The 7,945-nt window shown below is 36.5% G+C and overlaps 1 pseudogene; it reads right to left on the reverse strand.

Moving 5' to 3' along the window:
- Positions 1 to 1,306: 1,306 nt before the first annotated feature.
- LOC143615652 (F-box/kelch-repeat protein At1g15670-like) lies at positions 1,307 to 2,069 on the reverse strand (annotated as a pseudogene).
- Positions 2,070 to 7,945: the final 5,876 nt, after the last annotated feature.

Below are 7,945 nucleotides of genomic sequence, written 5' to 3' on the forward strand. Positions count from 1 at the left end.
TTTCAGGGTGTTACAGTACGTAAAGTGAATTAACAAGTTTAATCCAACAAATTATGTTCTTGATAATCGAAATGGCGGGTATAAGATAATTTAAACCTTTAATTTGATTTTAGCAAGTTCTGAATTGAGAAAGAAAAGATAATGATAAAGATATAAAAAAATATTATAATTGGGAGACATGATATATTTGAAAGTGGTTGTGAGTGAAAGAGAGAGAGAAAATATAATAATAAAAATATAAAAAAATAGTATTTAATTGTTTATAAGAGAAAAAATGTAGTATTTTTAATGTAATTATAGGGATAGAGATGTTGCTGCAAATGCTCTTAAATACTTTAACCGTATATTTTGTTTCATTCTATTATCATCTCTTTTACTATATTATATTTACATCTTTTGTTTAACTATATTATATTTACATCTTTAGTGTTAACACTTTTTTTTTTTCATATTTAACCCTAGACATCTTATAATTTTTTATATTTTTTTGTTTTTTTTTTTAGTTTTTTGCTTTCTTTTTTTCTTTGAGTTCTATTTGTTGTACCATAATATGGTGACATATATTATTAGGGTGTTTATAGTTTGGTTTCAGATTATGAAATTGTTTAAACCAGTCATTCGTTTGATTCACCGGTTGGTTTTCTCTTCTACTTTCGATCTATTGGTTTCAAAATTTTGAAACTATAATGAACGGGTTGGTTTATGTTTTAGATGCAAACCAGTCATATAAAACATACTCGAAGAACAACTTATTTTAAGTTTTAAGATATTTCATGTAACATATATTTATTAATTATAATTGCATTTTTTGTATCGTTGTTGTGTTATTACCTTTTGTTGTTAAGTTTTACTTACTCTTTTTTAACATTTACTTGTTTAGGGAATTGAAAATGTCTTAACAACTAAAACAAAAAAAACAAGTTTCTTATTTTTTTTATTCTCTTATATAATTTTGTTGTTCATTTTTTAAAGTGGTCAGGCCCGTTCTTTTTTTGTGATGTATATTTATAACAATAAAACTTGGAAAATTGGCTCGAAAGTTTATTTTGTTTTGGGCCTTTTGAATGATTGGGATGGTCTACTCTCTTTGACCTGACCCTTTTTTACTAGATCTATTTTGTTTCCCGTAAAGAAAATTCCCGAACCTGCCTCTCATAACCGATAGATATGCTTAATGCCTGTTAAGTAATTTCTTTGGACCAACAATAATTTTGTAGGTTAGTTTGGGAGCAATCATTTTTAAATTATTTGCGTACTTCAAATACTATTATTTTTATTGATATAACTGATGTGTCGACTCAATCTTTTTTCTTGAAAAATTGAAAAAAGAAAAAAAAAATATATCCCTACTAATTTTATATTATATTGGTAATGTATAATAAAAATCAAATCTCAACAAAGCAGCCCGATTGTACAAACTCGGAGAACTCATCCGGAGCATCCACTTTAACAAACCTACAACTTTTCCCTTGCTCATCTTTCTCCGCTACAATAAAAGTTTGCGGTCCACCCGGATACGACGACCCGGTTATGAGCGTCCGATCCACAAGGTCAACAACGCACGCCCCGACTTGAACAGTAGGGTCCGAATCCGCCCAACAGGTAAAATGACCATTTTGCCCTTCCATCACACAAGACCTCGGGCACCTACTAATCCCCCACACATTCTCCACGTTCGGGTGTCGGTATCCAAAACATCAGCGGTCGTTTTGAACCGACCTTGACTTTCGGTGTCGTACCCACTTATGACCCAAAATTCCGACCCGATAAATACCCCGGCACATTCATCCCGCTCCTCACTCATCTGAGTCACTCGTCCATGGCGATATCATACACCCACGCGCTTTTCAACGCGTTCTTGCTCTCATCATGTCCTCCTGCCACGTAGACTTTCCCATCGCGCGCCCCTGCAGCGAAAAAGGAGCGATTTCCAGGCATACCGACCCGCTGAGTCGAAAAATCGTAGACGAAAACATCCCGAGCTTTCCTTCCGAACTCTCCAACTGACAAAATAACGGCAATCCGTTGGAATACTTCGGAACCAGGGCCAATTGGTCCCATGTTGATAATAACAAAATATGGCAGTTTAAAACGTAGGGATATTTTTAATAGTTTTTATTATTATTAAAAACTAGTGTAGTTGGAATAAATGAGTATTAACAATGCTTTAATTTGCCTGGTCAAAAAATAAATGTTTAACAAAGTAAAATAATATGTTGTAATGGCTTGATTTTAGGCTTTCAAAACCGAATATGAGAAATCTACACCCCATGTATTTAAATTTATATATTGTTGTGTTTCTATTTTAGTTTCGTTTACATTGTACAAAATACGGTAAAGTAAATAAGTTTTGAACTTAAACTAAACAACGAACATAAAACAAAAATGATTAATGGATCAATAGGTAATAATTAGTTTAAGCTTTAAATTTTGGTTGGGCTTTAATTGATTTAAACTTTTGATTTGGTTGTGTTTCGAAAAAATAGGGGTAACATTATATTTTTTCAGTGGTATCGAAATACAACAATAAAATAATTTTTTTACACTACCTATAAAAAGTTGAGTGCTAGCTGAGGTTACCCTAGCTAAACCTATAGATCCGCCCCTAATTTTTGTACATTCTGAAAAAGAAAAAAACGGAATTTTTTTTTGTCGTCCGTCATAAGGTTGTATGATTCTTAAAAGAGAGTGTATAAACTACAACCCCATTTTTTTGATAACGCGATATGATGATCACTATCAATTACATGTCAAGCAACATCAAAAGGAAATAAATAATAGAAGAAATACATATGGATACAAAATATATTTAGACCTCATTATTTTTTTATTTTTATATATTTATTTAATTTGTGTGTGAGTTAAGAAACAAAATAGCATAATTCAAAGTTTTTAATATTAAGGGAAAAATAAATTGTATACAATAGATTTTGTAAGGATTTAGTACGAATATCAACAATATTTCATTTCTAAGAAACTCAAATAACAGAATACAATGTCTCTTTTCACGATAATATTTTTTTGGGATAAGATCATAAAGTTGTAAAATTAAAAGTAATTTTGTAAAATAGTAATTAAGTTTAAAAAGTATTCATTAATCATTCAACTTTTATATTTTATTTAAATTATGAATTTTATCATGCTCTTTTAGCATTTTTTAAATGAGAAAATCCATTTACCTTTTATTTGTTTGTTGATATGGAGTGGTAACGTAGATATTATTTGTTATTTTCAATTAGCTTTTGAACCTGTTTATTACACGAGATTTGTCAAATAATAAAAATCCGTAATTTCAATTGTGATTCTCAAAATATTTAGGAACTAGCTTATATGCCCGTGTGATACACGGGTTAAAAAAATAATTTTTAAACATGTTAATAATATGATGTATAAAATTTTAATAATCAAATTAACATGTAACGAAGTAACTCAAATGAGCAGGCTTGGACATGTATAGCTTCTAGTATTCATTGTTGTTGTGTCAACACCATAGGTTCACCAAACAGAAATCCACTTCTTCGCTTTACAAACCTTCATTTGATATCCTAGTCTAGAATCTTTGTGATAAATATTTTTCTGAAATATTTAACAAAAACTCATATCCTCTTCAAATTTATAAATCAGATCAAACATTGAAAACATTAAATTTAAAAAACCCTAATCTTGAGTATAGTAAGAATATCAATCAATCAATCATGCCCAGTAAAATCCCACAGACAGCAAAGCTATAAGTAGGGTCTGGGGAGGGTGAGATGTAGGCACACCGTACCTCTATCCAAAGGAATAAAGAGGTGGCTTCCAGAGAGACCCTCGGCTCTAAGTACATGTGTATGAAGCAAAATAAAGGAAATCAAAATTTAACAGTTATATAAAAACTACTACTAATTATAATAATATTAATAATATTAATAATAAGATCACAGTTTAACAGCTATATAAAAGCTAATAATAATTATAATAATAATAATACTATAAGTAAGGGAAATACCATTATGGTATGTAACATAAATAAGTTAAGTCTAAGCCCTAAGGTATTCAATTCTCTCTAAAAATCCTTAACTTTAATTCTACTTCTCCACGAATTCCTATCCTCAACCATGTCCTCGGAGAGGTTTAGGTCTATCAAATCATGCCTAATCCTCTCATCCCAAGTCAATTTCGGTCGTCCTCTACCCATCCTCCCCTCTATAGTAATGTTTTCTACGGATCTAACAGGATTCGTCGTCTGTCTTCTCTTTACATGTCCAAACCATCTCAATCTCCACTCTCTTATCTTGTCAGCTATGTTCGCCACCCCTAATCTCTCGCGAAACACAACGTTTCTTATTCGGTCTAGCCTTGTGTGCCCACACATCCAACGTAGCATTCTCATTTCTGCTACCTCCATCTTCCGCACTTGTGCCTTCTTGATGGCCCAACAATCTGTTCCATATAGCATTGCAGGTCTAACTGCCACCCTATAGAATTTTCCCTTTAGTTTAGTCGGGAAACTCTTGTCGCACAATATACCTGTGGCTGCTTTCCATCTACACCATCCTACCTGAACTCGGTGGGTCGCATCACTGTCTAATTCCCCATCGCTCTGTACAAATGATCCTAAATACTTGAACTTCGTTACCTGCGGGACCACCTGCCCTTGAATTGTGATCTGTGCGTCTTCATTGTCGTTTATCCCACCAAAATCACAGTGGAGGTACTCCGTCTTAGATCGGCTAATCTTTAAACTATTTGTCTCTAAGGTTGTTCCTCAAGCCTCATGTTTAGATCTTGTTTTTTCTCAGCAAGTAACACAATATCGTCTGCGAACATCATGCACCACGGAAGAGTCCCCTGAATCGACTTTGACAACTCATCCAAGACTACTGCAAAAAGAAACGGGCTCAACGCTGATCCCTGGTGAAGACCTACCTCTACAGGAAAGAAATCAGTATCCCCCACTGGCGCACGGACACTTGTTTCACTCCTGGTATACATATCCATAATTATCTCTATGTAATTCCTGGGCACTCTTCTACCCTCCAAGCACTCCCAGAGCACCTGTCGTGGCACACTGTCGTAGGCCTTTTCTAGGTCAATAAACACCATATGTAGATCACGCTTCTTCTCCCTATACTTTTCCATTAATCTTCTTATAAGGTGTATTGCCTCTGTGGTGGAACGCCCCGGCATGAAGCCAAATTGGTTGACCGTAACCTGAGTTTCTCGTCTAAGTCTAACCTCAATCACTCTTTCCCATAGCTTCATAGTATGACTTAGTAGTTTGATTCCTCGGTAGTTACCACAACATTGGGCGTCTCCTTTGTTCTTATAGATAGGAACTACAACGCTGCTCCTCCACTGGTCTGGCATCTTAGCTGATTTGAGAATACTATTGAACAGAGTAGTTAACCACATGACTCCTTCCTCCCCCAGACACTTCCACACCTCGATGGGTATGTTGTCTGGGCCAACCGCCTTAGACCTTCCCATCCTCCTAAGTGCATCCTTCACCTCTTCTCGTGTGATCCGTCGGCAGTAGCAGTTATTCGATTGTTGTCGTTGAAAGTTTGTGTTGTCATGTTCTTCTTGGTAAGCTCTCCCATTGTTAAAAAGATTGTGGAAGTAGGTTTGCCATCTTAGCTTGATGTCCTGCTCCTTGACCAGTACATGCCCATCTGTATCCTTTATGAACTTCACCGGTCCTAGATCTTGCCTTCTACGCTCCCTGGCTTTGGCAATATTAAACATAGCATGTTCCCCCTCTTTTGTTTCTAGACTTTCATACATCCGTTTAAAGGCCGCCTTCTTTGCTTCCGCTACTGCCTTCTTCGCCTCTATCTTGGCCGTTTTGTAGTTGTCCCTCAATTCCGCTCGCTCCTCCTCATTCGTGCACCTCATTAGCTCCCTAAAACATCCTTGTTTGTCCCTTATCTTGTCTTGCACTGCGTCATTCCACTACCAAGACTCCTTATGCCCACTTGTCTTTCCTGTTGTGACCCCGAGAGTCTCCTTTGCTACTTGGATGATCTTCGTCTCCATAGCTTCCCACATATGAGTTGAGTCCCCATTTAGTCGAGCCCGCGTATTCAGTATGAGTTTATCCTTAAACAGTAGGAGATTTTCGTCCTTCAAATTTCCCCATCGAATTCTCGGTGTACGTTTCTTCTCTCGAACAGTCAGCTTATTTCTGAAGGCTATATCTGTCACTAGTAGTCGATGTTGAGTCACAACTGCCTCTCCAGGTATGACTTTGCAGTCCTTCCACCAACGTCGGTCTCCTTGCCTCATCAAAAGGTAGTCAATTTGCGTGTCGCGTCCGCCACTACTAAAAGTGATTAAGTGAGAATCTTGTTTCCTAAAATAAGAATTTATAATACCTAGGTCATGTGCCACCGCAAACTCTAGAAGATCTGTTCCGGTCTCATTCCTATCACCAAAACCGAAACCCCCATGTACGGCTTGAAAACCATCGTTAGCCTTACCAATGTGTCCATTAAAATCACCTCCTATGCAAATCCTCTCCCCCCTAGGTATGCCCCCTACCACTGCGTCTAGGCAATCCCAAAATTCTCTCTTTTCCTGATCCCCTAGGCCTACATGAGGCGCGTAGGCGGAGACTACTGCCACTACTTCCTCTCCTAGTACTAATTTCAACACCATAATCCTGTCATTATGTCTTATCACCTCCACCACACTAGTGTGTATTTCCTTAGCCACTAGAAACCCCACTCCATTCCTAGCTCCATCAGACCCCGAGTACCACAACTTATACCCATTACACTCAGCCCCTCTATGTCCTTTCCACTTAGTCTCCTGGAGGCATGCTATCTGAACCCTACGTCTTTTAAGCACATCTACCAATTCTAGCAACTTACCATTTAATGTTCCTACATTCCAAGAAGCCAAACGCAATATACGCTCCCTATCTTTACTCTTTCCTACACCCCTCGTTTCAGGACATGGTCTCAAGTAATAGTCATGGTTCCTACGCTCTATGGTCTAAAGTAATAGTCATGGTCTCAAGTATAGTGAGAATAGACTTTCAAATAAATTCTTATTAACCAACTTATCTAATATGTATGGTTCACAATTTGGCAAACATTTAAAATAAATATTAATCCATGAAACAAAAAATAGTAGTACTAAATATTTATTTTAGGTATGTATCAAACAAAGCATGAAGTATATATCTTGATAAGAGTGTTGCATAATTTTTTGATGAAAAAGTTTGAAAATATGTATGTGTTTCAATAGTTGACCCACTAACTAGAATTTTGAATAATGAAAAAAGTAAAAAGAGAGATTTTACAGATTTTTTGTTCTTTATATATTATCTCAAAGAAGTAACTTTATGTAAGACTAAGGGGCTGTTTGTTTTTCTTCAAAACCTCTTTCTGGCCACTTTTGTATGCGTCGCGCAGACCACGCGCAGACGTTATGGTCTGCAGTGTGTTTGTTTTTCTGAAGTCATTTCATTAGAAAACCTCTGCGCGTCCTCTTCTTCTAGAAGTGTTGTTCATATTACTTCTCACCACTTCTCCCCCTCTTCTAAGTTTTTCCTTCATCTCCTTCATCAGACACACTCCAAAGTCCAAACCCTAACCATCTTTTCTCTTTTCCAACCCTCCACTCCACTGCCGCCGCAACCACCGCACTCCTCCACCCTCGCAACCGCCGCCGGCGCTCCACTCCTCCACCACCGTCACTCCAATTAGTAAATAATTGGGCCGGTGCCCACCGTCGGGTTACTGCCAATGCTTATTTTGCTAATAGAGTAACAGGTAAAGAAGTAAACAGGAGATGAAGTTACAAAGAAATCGTTTATTTTGATTTTGCAACAACCGTAGAAACCAATCAGAGAAAACGAATGGTGCTAATGGGTAAACGAAGAAGGTGAAGAGTTAAATAAAAACCAATATATAATTCTTTATTTTGTATGTGGCGATTTTCATTATTATTGATGTTA

Source organism: Bidens hawaiensis, unplaced genomic scaffold (genome assembly GCF_021521415.1).
Source record: "Bidens hawaiensis isolate Kalapana, Puna unplaced genomic scaffold, B.hawaiensis_p1.1 tig00043710_1, whole genome shotgun sequence".
Lineage (NCBI taxonomy): Eukaryota > Viridiplantae > Streptophyta > Magnoliopsida > Asterales > Asteraceae > Bidens > Bidens hawaiensis.